The following is a 16,969-nucleotide window of genomic DNA, read 5'->3' on the forward strand; positions in this document are numbered from 1 at the left end:
GTGGCACATTCAGTCCAGCACCAGGCTCCTCTCAAGCAGTTCTTTTAAGTAAAACAGTTCTTTTAAATGCACACTGCCACCAGACTGTTGTGAACACCCTGAAATTGAAAAGAGCACCTGCAAGACGGGCAGAGGAGAAAGGCAGAGGAGAATTGGCTTGTTGGGAGCAGAGGGATCTTCATTTGTTTCAAACCAGGGTGCCTGAGCCTGAGAGCGGGTGATGGTGGGTGTCATGTGCGGAGGCGGTCAGCGTTAGGCCGGCACGGTTTGCGCTGAAGAGAGGTTTGCTTTGCCCCCCGCTCTCTTATATACCATTGTCCCACTAACACATCGGGGTTGAGCCTGGCAGTATCAGCGGTATGGTGTTCTGATTTGGCTAGGATTTTTTAAGTAGTAGATTAACTCCATTTGTGACTCTGCTTAATGGTTGTAATCTTGTGGACTTTCATGACTCACTTGGTCTAGAGTGTGCTATTCAGAGTAGACCAGTGGAGTTAGTTCCACCGTACCGCGCCACATTGAATTTGAGCTTGGCAGGCTGAATCATGATTAGTCAACATAATCAGAATAATCAGCATATCCAGCAGTGCTCAGACAGACAGCCAACTCTGGTATTGCGGCATTCTTGGTTCGCAAGCCCACAAACTAAAATCACTCGCTGGTGATGCCCTTCAGGTGCCTGCGTTCAGGGCGCTCAATAGCTCCCTCTGGATCACCCGCAAAATCACGAGGGTCCCATCCAGGGCCAGCTAGCCGTACCTCTGAGCACACTAGACCTCTTAAGTTACTCAAGACCATCAGGTAAAGGAAACCCTGGGGTCACCTCTCGCACCTAAAATCCTATCCCTCTGTGAAGTCGATGTTCACGAAGGGCATGAGGAGTTCACTAAGGGGCACAGCTGCAAAAGATAAGGCCCAGGACTTGGCCTCCGCTGCAGTTCGTGAGGTCGAGGTGGGTGCTTGCCCTGCTCTTTCTGAGCTAACAGTTCCACTTTTCCCTAAGTTTTTGCATCAGAACATTGGCGGAGTAACCTCAATATCTCCATTAACACAGGCCACCGATGGAGGTGTTCTACAGGTAGTGGCGGAAGATACTGAGATGGAAATGGACATGCCCGTGGAAAATGTTGAGACTCAATCTGAAATAAATTCTGCCGGAAAGCGGTTGTCTCCGCTGGCAGGGCTAGTATCCTTGATTGGTAAATCTAGCCCCTTGAGCAACACTGAGCATTGTTCCAGTCATCTCGTCCCTAAAATGACTCAACAAATGCCACAGATTGTAGACTGCAGCTTTGAACTCGGGGATCTGGAGTATAACACCTTGCCGGACATTGACTCACCATTGGGGAAAAAACAACGTCACCAGGGAGTTGATGCAGAGACTGTCATCGGACACTCACATTAGTTGCTCCCATACGCCAAACCTGTACAGTAGCAACCCCTCTAGTGTGTCTTGTGTGCATTCATTAGATTTGTCTAATCTGGAGGAGTCTGAGGCATTAGCAGATAAAAGGAATAATAAGGGTAATCTTGAGATATTTTATGTTTTAGAGTGGATTCTCTCGTCAATTTTATCCTTGTTGGAGAAAACCACTATGAATTCCGATCATATACTGGATGTCCTTTCACCAATTTTAATGGGGGTTTGGAAGATCAACTCTGTCAATCCCAATAGAAGTAAGTTTGAAAAGGGAATTGATGCAAAATTCCAGGCAAGCCAGACGTGTATAGGGATGTCTAGTTTGGGAAGCAAGGCCGAGGTTCAGGAATATAAGGAGGTCCCCATTGCTTCCCCATTTAGACGTAGTCCCTTAGTAAGCTCTGCCCCTAACAAACAATGGATACAGGGGATACTTAGTACATCAGTCCTGGGGGTAACACAAAAGTAACCGCACCTATGAATCCATTACGTTTAGAAGCTGTTCCCCCTGGGGAGGTTGCACCTGCGAAAGTAAGTAATGGACTAAAAGCTCAGAGGGGGAAGAAGAACAGGATTCGGCTCATTCCAAAATTGAACAACAAATTGCGTTTCCTATGGCACTTGAGGAGCCAGATATCTCAAACCCACCTCAAAGTAGGAAGGACTCCAGGCCCCCAGTCTTTGATGATGGCCAAAATTTGGGGGGTTCAGCGATAAATCCTCCCACCCCCTCCTCTATAGTAGTTGGCCCCTCTTGGAAGGAGTTAGGGGAGCTGGAAGGGCAGGAAGATAGAGGGACTCCAAACTTTAATGATGATGGAGCAGAAAATACATGGGAGACTTTAAAAAAACATATCAACACAGATGTAGTGCACTGAGGAATTAGGAAGGACCACAAATCTGGGAACTTAATAACACAAACTTATTCTGTTGTGCCAGAACTAGGTCAGGCCATGGATAATGGCCCTTCCATCCTTCCTGGCCGGGGTACTCTACCAGTACGAATTGATCCCGGCCAAGGGAGGCTCTCAGAGGGGGGTTCAACCTGGCTTCTTCTACTGGGCTGTTGTCTGCTTTGGGGTCTGACCTAAGGTTAAGTGATAAGACATATGCTGGACATAGTTTTGGGCAAGCAACTAAAATTTTGATCTTTGCTTCCCTGTTTGATACTGAATCAGCTCTATTCAACAGAAGCTCTCTGCTGCAGCTGCTATCAGAAATGGAGGATTTAAGATTAGTAATAAGCAAATACATTGAGTTTGTCTATCTAGAGTTTAGTAGCAGTACCCCAAATACCAGTCACATTTAGTTCAGGGTTAATTGCAATGCTAGTGTTGGCTAACGCTGATTATTTTAGGAAAAGAGGGATAGATATGTTTCCGTATGTGGACCCCTTGGAAGCCCCGCTCAAATCCAACAAGATAGACTGCCAGGAGCCAGGTAGTAGGTTCCCAACACAAGGGGTGTCATAAATCCAAAAGATATTATAATTTCGGTGGATAGTTCTTCAGGAAAAAGAGAGATCAACATTATAATACCAGAGGTTCAAAGATCTATCAAACCCATAGGGGATGAAGAGATGGCCCAGTGGAGTTGGGTAGCTGGTTCGCTGAACGTCTCTAAAGAAAATATAAAACTCCCCATGTTGCGGAGGTAGACCACTGGGAAATATCTGGTCTTGGAACCTAGCGGGTGTTGGAAATCCCAATCTTTTTAAAAAAATTTATTTATTTATTTATTTTTAAAGTTTGCAAAACTTTATTGAAATATTGCATGGTACATCAGAGTAGTCATCACATCATAACAGACTGTGGCAATACACAGATCTGCCCTCCTTCATCATACCCCGACATCAATGTATTAACCTTCCCCCCCTCCCGCCCTTACATATTGGCGATACAGCCACAGGAATCACAGCAATAAGTCCAATCAGGTACAGTACATGTTATTATCCTTTATCGCAGTCCACCACCAATCCCCAATCTGCCACTAATAAAGCAACCGCGGAAACTCCATCCACGCTGGCGTTTGAAATCACCACTCCCCGCACTGCAGGATATTCTCCCATGTCCGACTCCAGACTTCAGCCCTGTGCTACACCCCAGTACGGAGAGCGCATGCGGGCACTAAGGCAGACTCCGTCTCTGGCATCTATCTGCGCTGCTCAAGCACTGGCCTCAATCCCCAGCTCGCCTCCCGCCTCCAATGTTGTGTCTGCATTCCCTTCCTCATTCCTCTCCTCTTGTGCCAACAGATACGCGGTTAAAGGACCCCATATGTCCCGTGGACGCGATCTTATGGGAAGAAGGTCAGCATACCCATGTAATTGTTCCTGCCATGTAACCATTGAAGTAACCCATTCTTTAAACTTGGGGGCCCGCCCCCTGCCCCATCTGCTCGCCACCTGTCTCCTAGCTAGTAACAGTCCCATTGCTAAGAATTTCTTATATTTAGTATGAACAGTTTGAATCAGTCCTAAAAGAGCAAGCAGGGGGCATGGCTGCATCTGCGCCCCTATCATACTTGAAAGCCCAGCGAATGTCAACGCCCAAAACTGCCACCGCAGGGCAGCTCCAAGCCAAATGTTCAAAGCCTGCTCCTGACATCCCACAGCGTACACACCTATCATTATCTCGAAGCCCAAATCTATGTAATTTAGCTGGGGTGTAATATAACCGGTGTAAAAACTTGAAGTGTATAAGGAGCAGCCTGTTGTTTCCAGTAATAGCCATCGTCTACCTGCAGCTAAATTCCCACTGTTCATCCGTCAGTGGAGTAGCCAAGTCTGCATCCCACTCTCCCCGAGTCCGACTGGAAGCGGACGGTACCGCATCTTGTGCGTGTTTATATAATAGCGATATTGCATGGCGGGGGGTGACGTCTGCAGAAAAGCATGCAGAGGAGCAAATATGGCCGGTTCCGCAGGGAAGTCTGGGGTCACCGCTTTAGTGTTTTGACGGAGTCTGACGTGCAGAAACGTTTCCAGTACGGTGGGTACATGTTCACCAAAAAACTGTTCCCTCGTGCGAAACTGCCCTGCCAGATAGAAGTCTCCCCAAGTGAAATACCGCAGGTCGTCAAGCATCCTTCGACAAACCCCTTCCTCCGTCACACGGAGCACAGGGTTCCGTGCCAGCCCCAATTTGGGCTAATACATCACAGGGAACCCCAATTTGTGGGCTATCCGCTGCCAGGCCCGTATAGTACAGTCCACAGTAGATGGATCTCGCGTCTGTTCCCTCCCTGCAGTGAAGAGGTAGCCAGACGGGGGTGTCGGGGCCATATAGCCATCTTCGACCGCCAAATGAGGCATAAAAGGCGGCGGGTGGAACCAATAGGTGGCAAAGTGTGCTTGTGCTGTGGTAAATAATTTAATTACCGGTACTTAATTTGATGCGGGAAATCTATAATAATAACTCAGTAAAATAAGAGGCAGAATCCGTGGTATTAGAGGTTCGGAACGGGCTTTATTCCAAAATCAATTCGAATTGATGGACTCCATATTCCATCACCACGAAGGTACAGGAAGTGAAGGACATACTTTATTGACAGGTAATCATTTTTATACAAAGGCATTATAGTGAAAACAGATGCAGGAGGCGTAACAGTTGATAACAGAGATAAAACATACATGCGTAACTAAAGTGGGTGTAACTAGGCGTAACTAAAGAACGTCATTAAATATGATGTCACAAATAGGTGGCACCATGAAAGAATTTTGCAATGTCAGCAGAAATACTTGGCAGAGATGCGCGCGCAGCAGCATGACGTGTGATTGACGTGCAACTAGGGGGTGAAAGGGATTTGACATTTAGCTCTACATGTGGAGACAGAAGTCTGGGGTTATGTCAACCTAATCCCAAATCATATCTAACATCCTATGTTTAAAGAACTATGTTATCCAAAAAGAGAGGTCTCTTAGAATAGAATCTTATTCTATACTGACTATACTGACTGTTAGTGCGTGTACAAGCGTCTAAGTGTCTACACTAGATGCGAGGGCAGAAATCTTCCATAGTAACAGGGCTATGAATTACTTGCATAAAGACAGAGAAGCCGGGCCCTTTGCTCGGTAGCTGGAAGAATATTTACTTAAACTACTAGACAGGAATGCATTGGATGGGGAGCGGAGCAGATAATCTCGAAGGTGAAATATAGTTTTTGGCAGGCAGACAGGTTGAGTCAGGCACCGTTAGCCGAGCAGGGAGTAGGACAAAGTTCATGGATACAGATGCGAGCTCAGACTGGAGCTTTCAGAGGCAGAAGGCAGGAAAAAGCTTAATGGCAGAATCAGGGCCTACTCGCCTGGACTGTAAAATGGGATAAATGAACCATATAAAGCCGGTGGCCTTTCATACTTAGGAATAGAATATCCGGCCCATTCATGGCGGATCTGAAAGAGGACATGTTGACGGTGGACGCACATGTGTTTGCGTCTTCATAACTGGAACTGGAGGAAACATACATGTACTTGTGATTTATACATGAAACCGTGGGGGTCCAAGATAGGGGACATAACTGATCATAAAAATCCATATTTCCACAGTGCACAATAATAATATAATTCAAAATCAGGGACCCCAAATCCCCCCTGGAAAATCCCAATCTTAAGTTAATTTCCCAATTGGAACATGATCCCAAAAGAATTTGTCTCCAGGAAACATGGAGCAGCGTGGATTTCAACTAAAGGTCATGCTAGTGGTGGCCTAGCCATTTTGCTGAACTGCACTATAATTTGGAATCCTGTGGTTTTTCTCCATCCTTCCAAGTTTTGCATGGGTGTGAAACTTCGGCTAGATAAAGGTATACGAGGTCAGACTGCATCACTTTTTTGGCAAATGTATACATTCCACCAGGGAGAGCATCACTCACTGGTTGAATCTATTTTTTCCTTTGTGCAGAAGACAAGTATCTCCGAAGAGTGTACCTCAATACTGATGGATAATTTTAATGCTATAATCTCCAACTTTTCCTCTATGGCTTTTTCTAACCCCGAGTTGGACGACGTATGGTCTATCCCTGAATCCCTATTGCCTGGCCATATTAGATCAGCTAAGGCGGGATTTGTCTTTCTTGCATAATCTGAGAATGTGTGATTTTGTACTGTTAAATGGCAGATTCCCAGATTCTACTGCCTCGTTCACCTTTCATGGCCCACACGGGCACTCACTCATTGACTATATAGTGGTATACTATCAATTCTTTGGTGCATGTACGCAATTTACGGTACTGCCTACAAACATGAATGATCATGGAGTTCAGTCAGTAGATGTTAAAATGGAACTCGAGTTGCTAGAACCGTGGAATCGAGGGATGAAAGCATCCTATACAACAGAATTAACAGGGGTACTTTTTAGGAGGATTGTTGAAAACGCTTATCCTGGCCCTAGTCAGGAAAACCCAATTTCCAGGTTTGAGAGGATATTAGCTCTAATTAGATTATGTGGAAGCGAAAAGCAAGTTAGCAGCACTAATCCTTTAGTGGCTAAATCATGGGAGATTAAAAAACTAAAAATTGTGAGATTAATGCCCTGATAAGGGAACAATTTGAGCAGTCTTCAATGTCCAGACAAAGGGAAATGAATAGATTAAAATAGGCAAGAAAATGAAAATGGTCATCGGAGCGCAGAAAGTTGGAAGATGCAAATTAGATAAAATTAAGAGGTTGCACTCGTAAATATTGGGCCTTAATAGCCAAATTGTGTGATGGCAGTACTAAGGCAAAACACATTGTGATATCTGATGTAGAATGGACCGTATGCATTTCTCCGTTATATGCACTAAATCTCTTGGCTGGGTGGAATTTAGACTGTCTTGGACTCCTCAGTGGGGAGCGATTATGGCTCCCCCTCGTGTAAAGAAATAGAGGGTTCCATTAAAGGGGCAAGGTATTCAGGCGAGATGGGCCCTTATGACTTACCAATAGCTATAGTTAAACAGGACAGCGCAGCATAGGCACAATTCTTGTGTCCGGTATTCTCTTATAGCTATACACATAGGACCATTCCATCGTCTTGGAAGGGTAGTATTGTGGTCCCATTATATGAAAAGGGACCAAAGAATTCCCCTGCTTACTTTAGACACATCGCCTTATTCGATACGACCGGAAAACTGTTGGTCAAGAACATACTCATCCACCTTCAAGACTGGGCCTTTGGAAACGGTTTTGTCCTCATAGAGCACACCGGGTTCTGCAAACAGTGGTACGCTCGATAATATTAGCACCCTGCAAACGTTAATTGAAAAATACCCTATGAACAGGGGCATGTCGTTATAGGCGGCCTTTATAGACTTCTCCACGGCTTTCGACTGGGTTGACCAGGGGACACTGTGGAGAAAATTGGCCGCTATGGGGATTCCCAAGAACCTACTTAGATTAATCATCGCATTGCATTCCTCCACTTGGACTCAGATCCTACTGGGTGGAACTCAGGGCCTGTCAAGTAAAATAGAGACCCATAATGGGCTGAAGCAAGGGTGTCTACTGGCTCCTCTTCTCCTTTCTCTTTATATTAATGATTTGCAGAGTAGGGTAGGGCTTTGCAAAGGGAACCCCACAAAACTACGAACTATGAAGTTGAGCTGCCTGCTATATGCGGTTGACGCCATTTTATTAGACTTAACTCCAATTGGACTCCAAAGACGACTTACCGAGTTAACAAGTTATTCAAAAGATTAGATTTAAAAAATAAATATTTCAAAAAGTAAAATTATGTTTTTTTAGATATCGGGAATGCAGAGTCAGGAAAAATATGCACTGGTTCTTGGGGAATAAAAAACTTGCCGTGAAGTTATATACATACTTAAGGAGAATTTTCAAAAGTATGTGCTTCAGTAGCGATCATTTTGACCAATGTAGAGACAAGGCAATCTCTCAGGCTTCTGCAACTAGCAGACTTTATAAGCATTGTGGGAAAAGACACTTTGCACAGGTTTTATCAGTTTATAAAATTAAAATACCTCCAGCGTTGAGTTATGCCTGTGAAACAGGTGATGAAAAGCAGTGGGGTAATTTTGAGAAAGTAGAGCGCGTATCTGGCGCCAAATGTGCAAACTGAATCGTGCAGCACCCATAGAGGCGATTTGGCTCAAATTTGGGTTACATTCCACTTGCGTGTTCTCTATGGATGCGTGCTTAAGATGGAGCAATGCACTATTTGTTTTTTTTTTTTTTTTTTTTTTTGAAACCGTTTATTGCAATCTCAAATATATACAGGTAGGGGCCTACAACCTTCTGGCCGGCCGCTAAAGTGACGATAACAAATGATATACATACAATGAGGCACTTAGCTTTACATAGACACTAAGGCAGGAGGTATCCACAACGCGGGCCATATGGCTCTGAGCCCACAATACGGTTTCATTTTATACAACACAACAACATAAATAAACACACACCCGCAAGGCAACCCACGATCGAAAGTGGCAGCACGTGCTCCTCAAATGGGGGACCCCAAACCATCCACTGAAAATCCCCGAGAGGGGAAGGGAAACAGGTCTGGGACCGGGAGAATACTGTGCTCGGAACTGAGGGAGGGAGCAAACTAGGGGGATGGAGCTGGTGAAGCGGGAGGCAACAACGGCGGCTCGCAGATATTCCCGCGGTAGGCATTCCAGGGGCCCCATATCTTCACCCATGCCCCAGGCTTACCCCGCGCCACATACACCACCTTTTCTCGGAACATGCACCAATCCATGTGTTCTTTCCAGGCCGACACCGCCGGGGACCTCTGGGATCCCCACAGCTGTGCAACGTCCCGTTTAGCCACCATATAGCCCAGAGTCACCCATCGCGTCTGCGGAACCGAGTAATCGGTCGGTTCCCACACATTCAGCAAATATCTCCTCGCTTCAGGCAACAGCGCGACATGCGTAACCGCTCGCAGGACCCCATGCACACCACGCCAGAATCGCTCCACCCTCGGGCATTCCCACAAAATGTGCAAAAAGGTCGCTGAAGCACCACACCCACGCTTACACAATCCGTCCTCGGCATAGCCCATACGCAGAAGCCTCGGCCCCGTCATGTACACCCGGTGGAGTATCTTAAGCTGGACAAAACGAAGGCGAGCCGGGATGGCCACCTCCTTCGGAGAGGCCACCGCGGAAATCCAGTCCTCGTCGTCCAACTCCAGCCCATCGGCAACCCAGGCCTCGCGGAGGCCAGTCAGTAAGCCCAAACGATCATTTATCAATTTCTTGTAAATGAGGGAGATCGTGCTGTCCGGAACATGGCCATCTAGCACTCGATCCTCCAGGGGGGAGGACTCCGGGATGGAGGCCACGTCTGGGAAGACGGAGCCCAGCGCGTGACGGACCTGCAGGTACCGAAAGTATTCACTGCCCCGCAGCTGAAACTCCGCCTGCAACGTCTCGAATGTTTTAAATCCTCCCCTCGTCCAGAGATCCCCCACTGTACTGATGCCTATAGTGTCCCACTGCTCAAAGCCCTTCGAAGTCCACAGAGAGCCCAACCTCTCAGACGCATACAGCGGTGACGCCCGGGTCAAACGGTCCTTCCAGCCCATAGCTGCATTAGCCGCGTGCCATACTCGCACCATGAAACGCGTGGGTCCCGTCAAGCGGGAATCGGGCACACTAGCGTAGAGCGCTCGATTGTAGTCGCCACCGGGCAGGAGCATCTTGTCCATTTCAAATGCCGGGTTTAGGGCGGGCCCATAGAGGCCCTGATTAATTGCAGCCAACTGGGAGGCCCAGTAATACCGTTTAATATCCGGGAGGGCAATCCCTCCGTCGTACCACGGGAGCGTCAACTTTGCCAAGGCTATACGCGGCCTCCCATCCCAGAACAGGCGGCGCTGTAAACCTTCCACTTCACGGAAGTAGCGCGCTGGGACCAAGTCCATAGTGTTCTGGAGAGCGTACAGGAAGCGCGGCAGTGACATCATCTTGAACAACGCCGCCCGGCCGAGCGGCGAAAGTGGCAAGCGCCTCCAGCGCGCGACATCCTCCTTCAAGCGCTGGAGGGGGGGAAGCAAATTTCGCTCGTAGCGGGCCACCGGGTCCAGCGTAATGTAGACACCCAAGTATCGAAATCCCTCCGAGGCAATCTGGATCGGACAGCCCCGCGGGAGGACAGGAGCTTCCACGGAAAGCACATAGACACAGGATTTGGCCCAGTTGATGACAAGGCCTGAATTGCGGCCAAAAGAGTGCAGAACATCAACCAGGACAATCAGTGATTTGCGCGGGGAGGCTAAGTACAAAAGGATGTCGTCTGCATAGAGAGACACGCGGTCCTCATACTCAGGGGTCCAACGGAGACCTCGGATAGAAGGGTGCCACCGCAGCCACTCTGCCAGGGGTTCCAAGGCCAGTGCGAACAGGAGCGGCGACAGGGGGCAACCCTGTCGCGTGCCCCGTCCCAGCCCGAATGGGGCCGAGACTCGACCATTCACCACCACCTGTGCAAGTGGGTCCGAGTACAACAATTTGACCCAGCTGATGAAACCCGGCCCAAAGCCAAATTTCGCCAGCATCGCCCAGATGTACGGCCACTCGAGTGTGTCGAACGCCATAGTGGCGTCCAAAGACGCCAAGATGGCCGGCTCCCGCACGAACGGAACACGCGCTAGCACGCCGTGCAGGCGTCGCAGATTAAGAGCCGTATTGCGGTGGGGGATAAAGCCGGACTGGTCTTGGTGGACCAGGTCGCCCACCACGCCGACCAGCCGGTTGGCGAGCACCTTGGCGAGGATTTTAGGTTCCGCATTCAAGAGCGAGATAGGCCGATAGGATGTGACCCGATCTCGAGGTCTCCCCTCCTTGTGGATGACCACGATGGTAGCCAGACGCTGGTCCGGCGGGAGGGAGCCCCGCGAGTGGGCCGCAAGGAACATTGCGCGGAGGTGGGGTGCCAGTACATCCGGTCGCAGCTTGTATAACTCGATGGGAATGCCGTTCGGGCCCATGGCCTTGCCAGAAGCGACCGAGCGGATGGCGAGGGCGATTTCGTCCGAGGTGGGGGCGGCATCCAGCAACTCCCTGTCCTCCACAGAAAGGGAGGGGAGCGCGAGGTCACGCAGCAGGGCATGGGAATCCTCCTCCGAGCAGGGAGAAACCGGGGAATATACCTCGCGGAAATAATCCGCGAAGCAAGAAACAATGCCTTCCGGCTCAATGACACGCACACCATCCGTTCTCTCAATCAGCGGGACCACACGACTCGCTCTCTCCTTCTTATCCAACCACGCAATCAACTTGCCCGCCTTATCTCCCACATCATACAATCGCCCCTGTTGCTCTCTGCTGAGGCCCCTGGCCGCCTCCGTGACGAGGGCCCTATAGGCCGCCTGCTTAAGGTGCAGAACGTGGAGCGCAGCGTCAGTCACCCCACTCCCCAAATCACCCTCCAATTCAGTAATTTCGGCCTCCACCCGGGTCACCTCCTCCTGTGCGCGCCTCCGGGCATGGGAAATAAAGGAGAGGGCCTCCCCTCTCAGCACTGTCTTGAAAGCCTCCCACAGGGAGATAGCCGACAGGACTGACCCCACATTCTCCTCGAAATACCATTGCAAGTATTTAATCAAGTCAGCGCGAATAGTGGGGTCGCGCAGGTACCAAGCGTTGATTGGAGCTACCCTGCCCTCCCCCCTCGGGAAGACACCAAAGTGCAACAGGAGCGGGGAGTGATCTGAAATGCCCCTCGCCAAATGGCGCACCTCCCCCACCCTCCCGGCATAGGCCGCAGGGACGAGGATATGATCAAGCCGCGAAAGGCTACCATGGGCACCCGAATGGAAGGTGTACTGCAGCTGAGTGGGATGCTTTAAACGCCAGCAGTCCACCAATCCCAGTGTGTTGTGGTAAATAATTTTTCATTACCGGGACTTAATTTGATACAGAAACATAATAAAACAGCTCAGTAAAATGAGAGGCAGAATCCGTGGTATTAGAGGTTCGGAATGGGCTTTATTCCAATGAACGATTATAATCGGTTGCTCCAAGTTCCATCACCACGGAGGTTCAGGAAGTGAAGTACATACATTATTGACAAGAAATGACTTTTATAGAACATACATTACAATGAAGCGAATGCAGTAGGCGTAACAATTGATAAGGAAAATGACGATTCATATGCGTAACCGAAAATGGGTGTAATAAGGAGTAAAAAGGAACATAATTGGTTATGATGTCATATATAGGTGGATCTATAAGATAATACTTGGCATAGATGCGCGCGCAGCAGCATGACGTGTGATTGACGTGCAACTAGGGGGTGAAGGGGACTTGACATTTAGCTCTACATGTGGAGACGAAAAGTCTGGGGGGTCAAGTCAACCTAATCCCAAATCATATCTAACATCCTATGTTTAAAGAACTATGTTATCCACAAAAGAAGGACTCTCGGACAGAATCTATTCTATACTGACTGTGCGTGCGTGTACAAGCGTCTAAGTGTCTACACTAAATGCGAGGGGGTAGGAATATTCCATGGTAACAGGACTATGAATTACTTGCATAAAGACAGAGAAGCCGAGCCCTTTGCTCGGTAGCTGAAAGAATGTTTACTTAAACTACTAGGCAGGAATGCATTGGCTGAGGGGGAAGCAGATAACTCGAAGGTGAAATACAGTTCTTGGCAGAGAATAGGCTGATGTCAGGCTTCGTGAGCCGCGCAGAGAATGAGACAAAGTTCATGGTCACAGATGCAGGCTCAGGCTGGAGTTTTCAGAGGAAGAAGGCAAGAAGAGTTCGATGACAGAATCAGGGCCTACTTGCCTGGACTGTAAAATGGCATAAGTGAACCATATAAAGGCGGTGGCCTTTCGTACTTAGGAATGGAATATCCGGCCCATTCATGGCGGATCAACAGAGGACATGTTAACGGTGGACGCACATGTGTTTGCGTCTTCATAACTGGAACTGGAGGAAACATACATGTACTTGTAACATGCACATAGAACCGTTGGGGTCCAAGATAGGGGACATAACTGACCAGAAAAATCCATATTTCCACATTCCCTCCTTGTCCCCTACTTGCCCGTCAAGAGATATCAATCTTCATTAATCCATTGATCTGTTCATATAGCATCATTTGTTCTTCTTTCTTCTTCCGGGATCTTGAATGAAAATCTTGATGTGGAATGCACGATGTGGCACACAGACCACAAATCGCTGGTCCACATTGCAGACATAAGCAGCAACTGAATAATATGAGAAGGCCAATACCTAGGAAGGATAGAACTCTCCATCCCCAGGCTGATATCACGCTCCAAAACCAACCGGACCAAGTCCAGGTGCCTGGATTCTGGTGTATCTGGCTTACAATCTTATGAAGGCGAGTTATAGCTTTATATACAGATGGCGAATTTTCTGGTATGAAAATGCAACAGCTTGATCCGATGACCCTACAAGCTCCGCCCCTATCAGCCAGGATGACGTCAAGGACAAGACGATTTTGAAGCACAACAATCCGCATAGCAGACTGCTCTTCTGTTAAATTGCCTAAGGCGGAAATAGTTTCATTCACTACTGCTTCAAGGGTTCTAGTTAATCTACGTATCAGCTTACTATTAGTAACAGTACCTATATAGGGAAAGATGCCTTTATTGAAATCTGTGTATTTTTCCCATGCTGTTTCAGTGTAATCGACAATTGGGAGATCTCTCCGCTCTCTGTTGTGTACTAAATGAATATTTCTATAATAATCAGGAGGAGCTAGAAAAACAGGTGGCAAAAGGAATGCAATGTAGCAGGTACCATCCCAATCTAGAGGTAGACGCATATATGCAGTCTGACCACATATAAAGTAGGAGTGGCGATAAGCTCTAAATGAAGATTTGCCTTGATCACTGAATTCTACTGTAGTAGTGCATTTACTATGGCCCATATGTATTGAACCAACTTTTCTTACACACAATTCACCTTTCGCTGGGAATACTGACATGGTTGGTAAAACTAGTTCAACTTCGGATTCGACATTTAGAACCATGAGATTAGGAGTAAAGTTACCTAATCCATATACTTCATTTTCTAGATCAGTTCCTGTTCCTTTGGGGCGACCCTCCTTGTCAGGGTAACAGACTTTGAATAAAACTAGGTTCAGATTTCCCCATACCCAATGGTCTTGATAAACTGCTGTGTCTGAGTCTATGGAATTGATTAAGCTGAACCATGCTCCACAGGAGCCATTATGTGTAAACGGATGTGGAAAGAAAGGCAGGACTCCTTCATAATTCTGATAGGGAGGGAGTCGGCCACACACCCAACAATTAGTTGCATTACTAGTCTGATGGGAATGATGTAACATACTAATGAAAGTGTTATTGCGCAGCGCAAGTCTATAAGACAATTCATGCGGGGGTAAGTCACTAAAAGAATGTTCAGCAGTAACATTGTAAATATTTCTGGCAATAGGGTAATATATGTGCAACAATATACTTGCAGTAATTATTAAAAGACTTAAGAAAAACAAGATTAATAATGTCACTATGCAATGGCTACGCAGTGATTTACAATACGCCTGTCGTTTCATCATTTTTCGCGACTGTCCATGATTCAGGTCTAGGCGATACATGTCGGAGACAGATTCAACCGCTTCACCTAGGAGAGGACTTAAACAATCAAATCGTCCGACGGCCTAGGCCTTAATTTTAGTTTATAAAGTTCTTTACTGTCGGCCTCAGCCAGAGGTAGTTTTGAGTCAATTGGTGAGGACACACGAGGTGGGCTGTTTACATCTGAAGGAAGTCCATGAAATTTCTTGATATGACTTGAATGAATCCATCCTTTCCTGCCTTCAATCTTCACGGCTGTCCTTGTGGTTAGCAAGACCAACTTGGGTGTCTTCCACCTGGGCTCCAGCTGAGTCTTTCGGTCGAAATTCCTCACAAGGACGAGGTCCCCCGGAATTACGTCATGGGGTTTCACCTCAGTATTGTCGGGAAAGGCTGCAGCTACCTGTGAACGACAAGATTGTAGTGCAGACATCAAGGAAGCCAAGTAATCTGTCAGCATATTACAGTCAATATCAGTTATTTTGCGTGGTATAGGCGTCCCCCACATATTTGGTGGTCTGCCGAAGATCACCTCATACGGGGATAGCCCTGTTCGAGAGTGTGCTACCATTCTTGTGAAAAAGAGTGCAACTGGTAGTGCTACTACCCAGTCGACAGCTTTCTCCCTGCATATTTTGGACAATCTAATTTTCAGGGTCTGATTATGTCTTTCTACGAGACCTGCTGCTTCGGGGTGTCGGACACAGTGGAATTTCCACTGATAACCTAACAAAAGTGAAACATGTTTCATTAATTCGGATGAGAACGGCTGGCCGTTATCTGAGTGAACAACACGTGGTAAACCGTATCATGGGAAGAATTCTCGAACTAACTGTTTGGCAGTAGTCGGGGCAGTGTAATCTGAAACCGGGTATGCCTCCGTCCAACGGGAAAGAGCACAAACTACGAGAACATATTTGAATCCTCGACATCGTTCCATCTGGATATAATCCATCTGGAGGACTTCAAAAGGGTGATTAGGAGGATGAAATCCACCTTGTTCTACGGGAACACTTTTTCCTGGGTTGAACTGGCAACAGATCATACAGGTACGGACCTTTTGTTTGGCTGCTGCTCGTAAATGTTTATTGAACCAAATGTGTTGAATGCTGTCTAGCATAGCTTTTTCTCCTAGATGTGCTGGACTATGTATAGTGTTAATTATAACTTGGACCATTGAATCAGGAAGGAACCATACAGACTTTTCCTTCATCATCCATCCTTGGTCCGTTTGGATCCCTCCTAATTCAGTCCATTTCTTTATTTCGTCTGGTGTAGCATGTGTCTGTATGTCAATTACGTCAAGGGTAGGATCTTTAACTGTCATACAATGTGTCGGCATCGGGACTATTGTCTTTGTCATGTCGGGTGTTTGAGTTTGAGCAGTCTGTTTAGCTGTTCTGTCGGCTAGATCATTGCCTTGAGAAATGATATCAGTAACCTTCGTATGAGCCTTACATTTCATAATTGATATTGCAGTAGGTAGATGGATCGCATCTAATAAAGCATGAATGAGGGGTCCGTGTTGAATGTGGGCACCGTGGGAAGTTAAATAACCTCTCTCTCGCCACAGCACGCCGAAGTCATGTACAACTCCGAATGCATAACGTGAATCAGTGTATATGTTGACTTTTTTATTTGTGGCTTGAATACAGGCTTGTGTCAGAGCAATAAGCTCTGCGGCTTGAGCTGACAAAGTATTTATACGATTAGTTTCAATGACTTCAGTATCTGTTGTGACTGCGTAAGCAGCCACTAACTCTCCTGTATTTGTTCTCATACATGAACCATCTACATACAATGTCAGGTCTGGGTCTGACAATGGGACGTCGGTTAAGTCTTGTCTAGGTTTCGTCGTTATTGTAATAACTTCAATACAGTCATGGGCTAGTGGGTCTGTTCCATTTACAGGTAAAAGTGTGGCAGGATTCAATGTGTTACAGCGTCTGATTTCTATGTGTGGCTGAAACAATGTAAGTTCGTACCCTGTAAGTCGTGCTATAGTCAAGTGTTGTGTTTGCGTTCTATT

The 16,969-nt window shown here is 47.1% G+C and overlaps 1 protein-coding gene across 1 annotated transcript in view; it reads right to left on the minus strand.

The window, feature by feature from the left end:
• TNPO1 (transportin 1) overlaps positions 1 to 16,969 on the minus strand; it is a 1,554,860-nt gene that overhangs the window by 1,142,328 nt on the left and 395,563 nt on the right. The gene's annotated exons all lie outside the window — the stretch shown is intronic.

The sequence above is a fragment of the Triturus cristatus genome, chromosome 2_1, assembly GCF_964204655.1.
Source record: "Triturus cristatus chromosome 2_1, aTriCri1.1, whole genome shotgun sequence".
NCBI classification, from domain to species: Eukaryota; Metazoa; Chordata; class Amphibia; order Caudata; family Salamandridae; genus Triturus; species Triturus cristatus.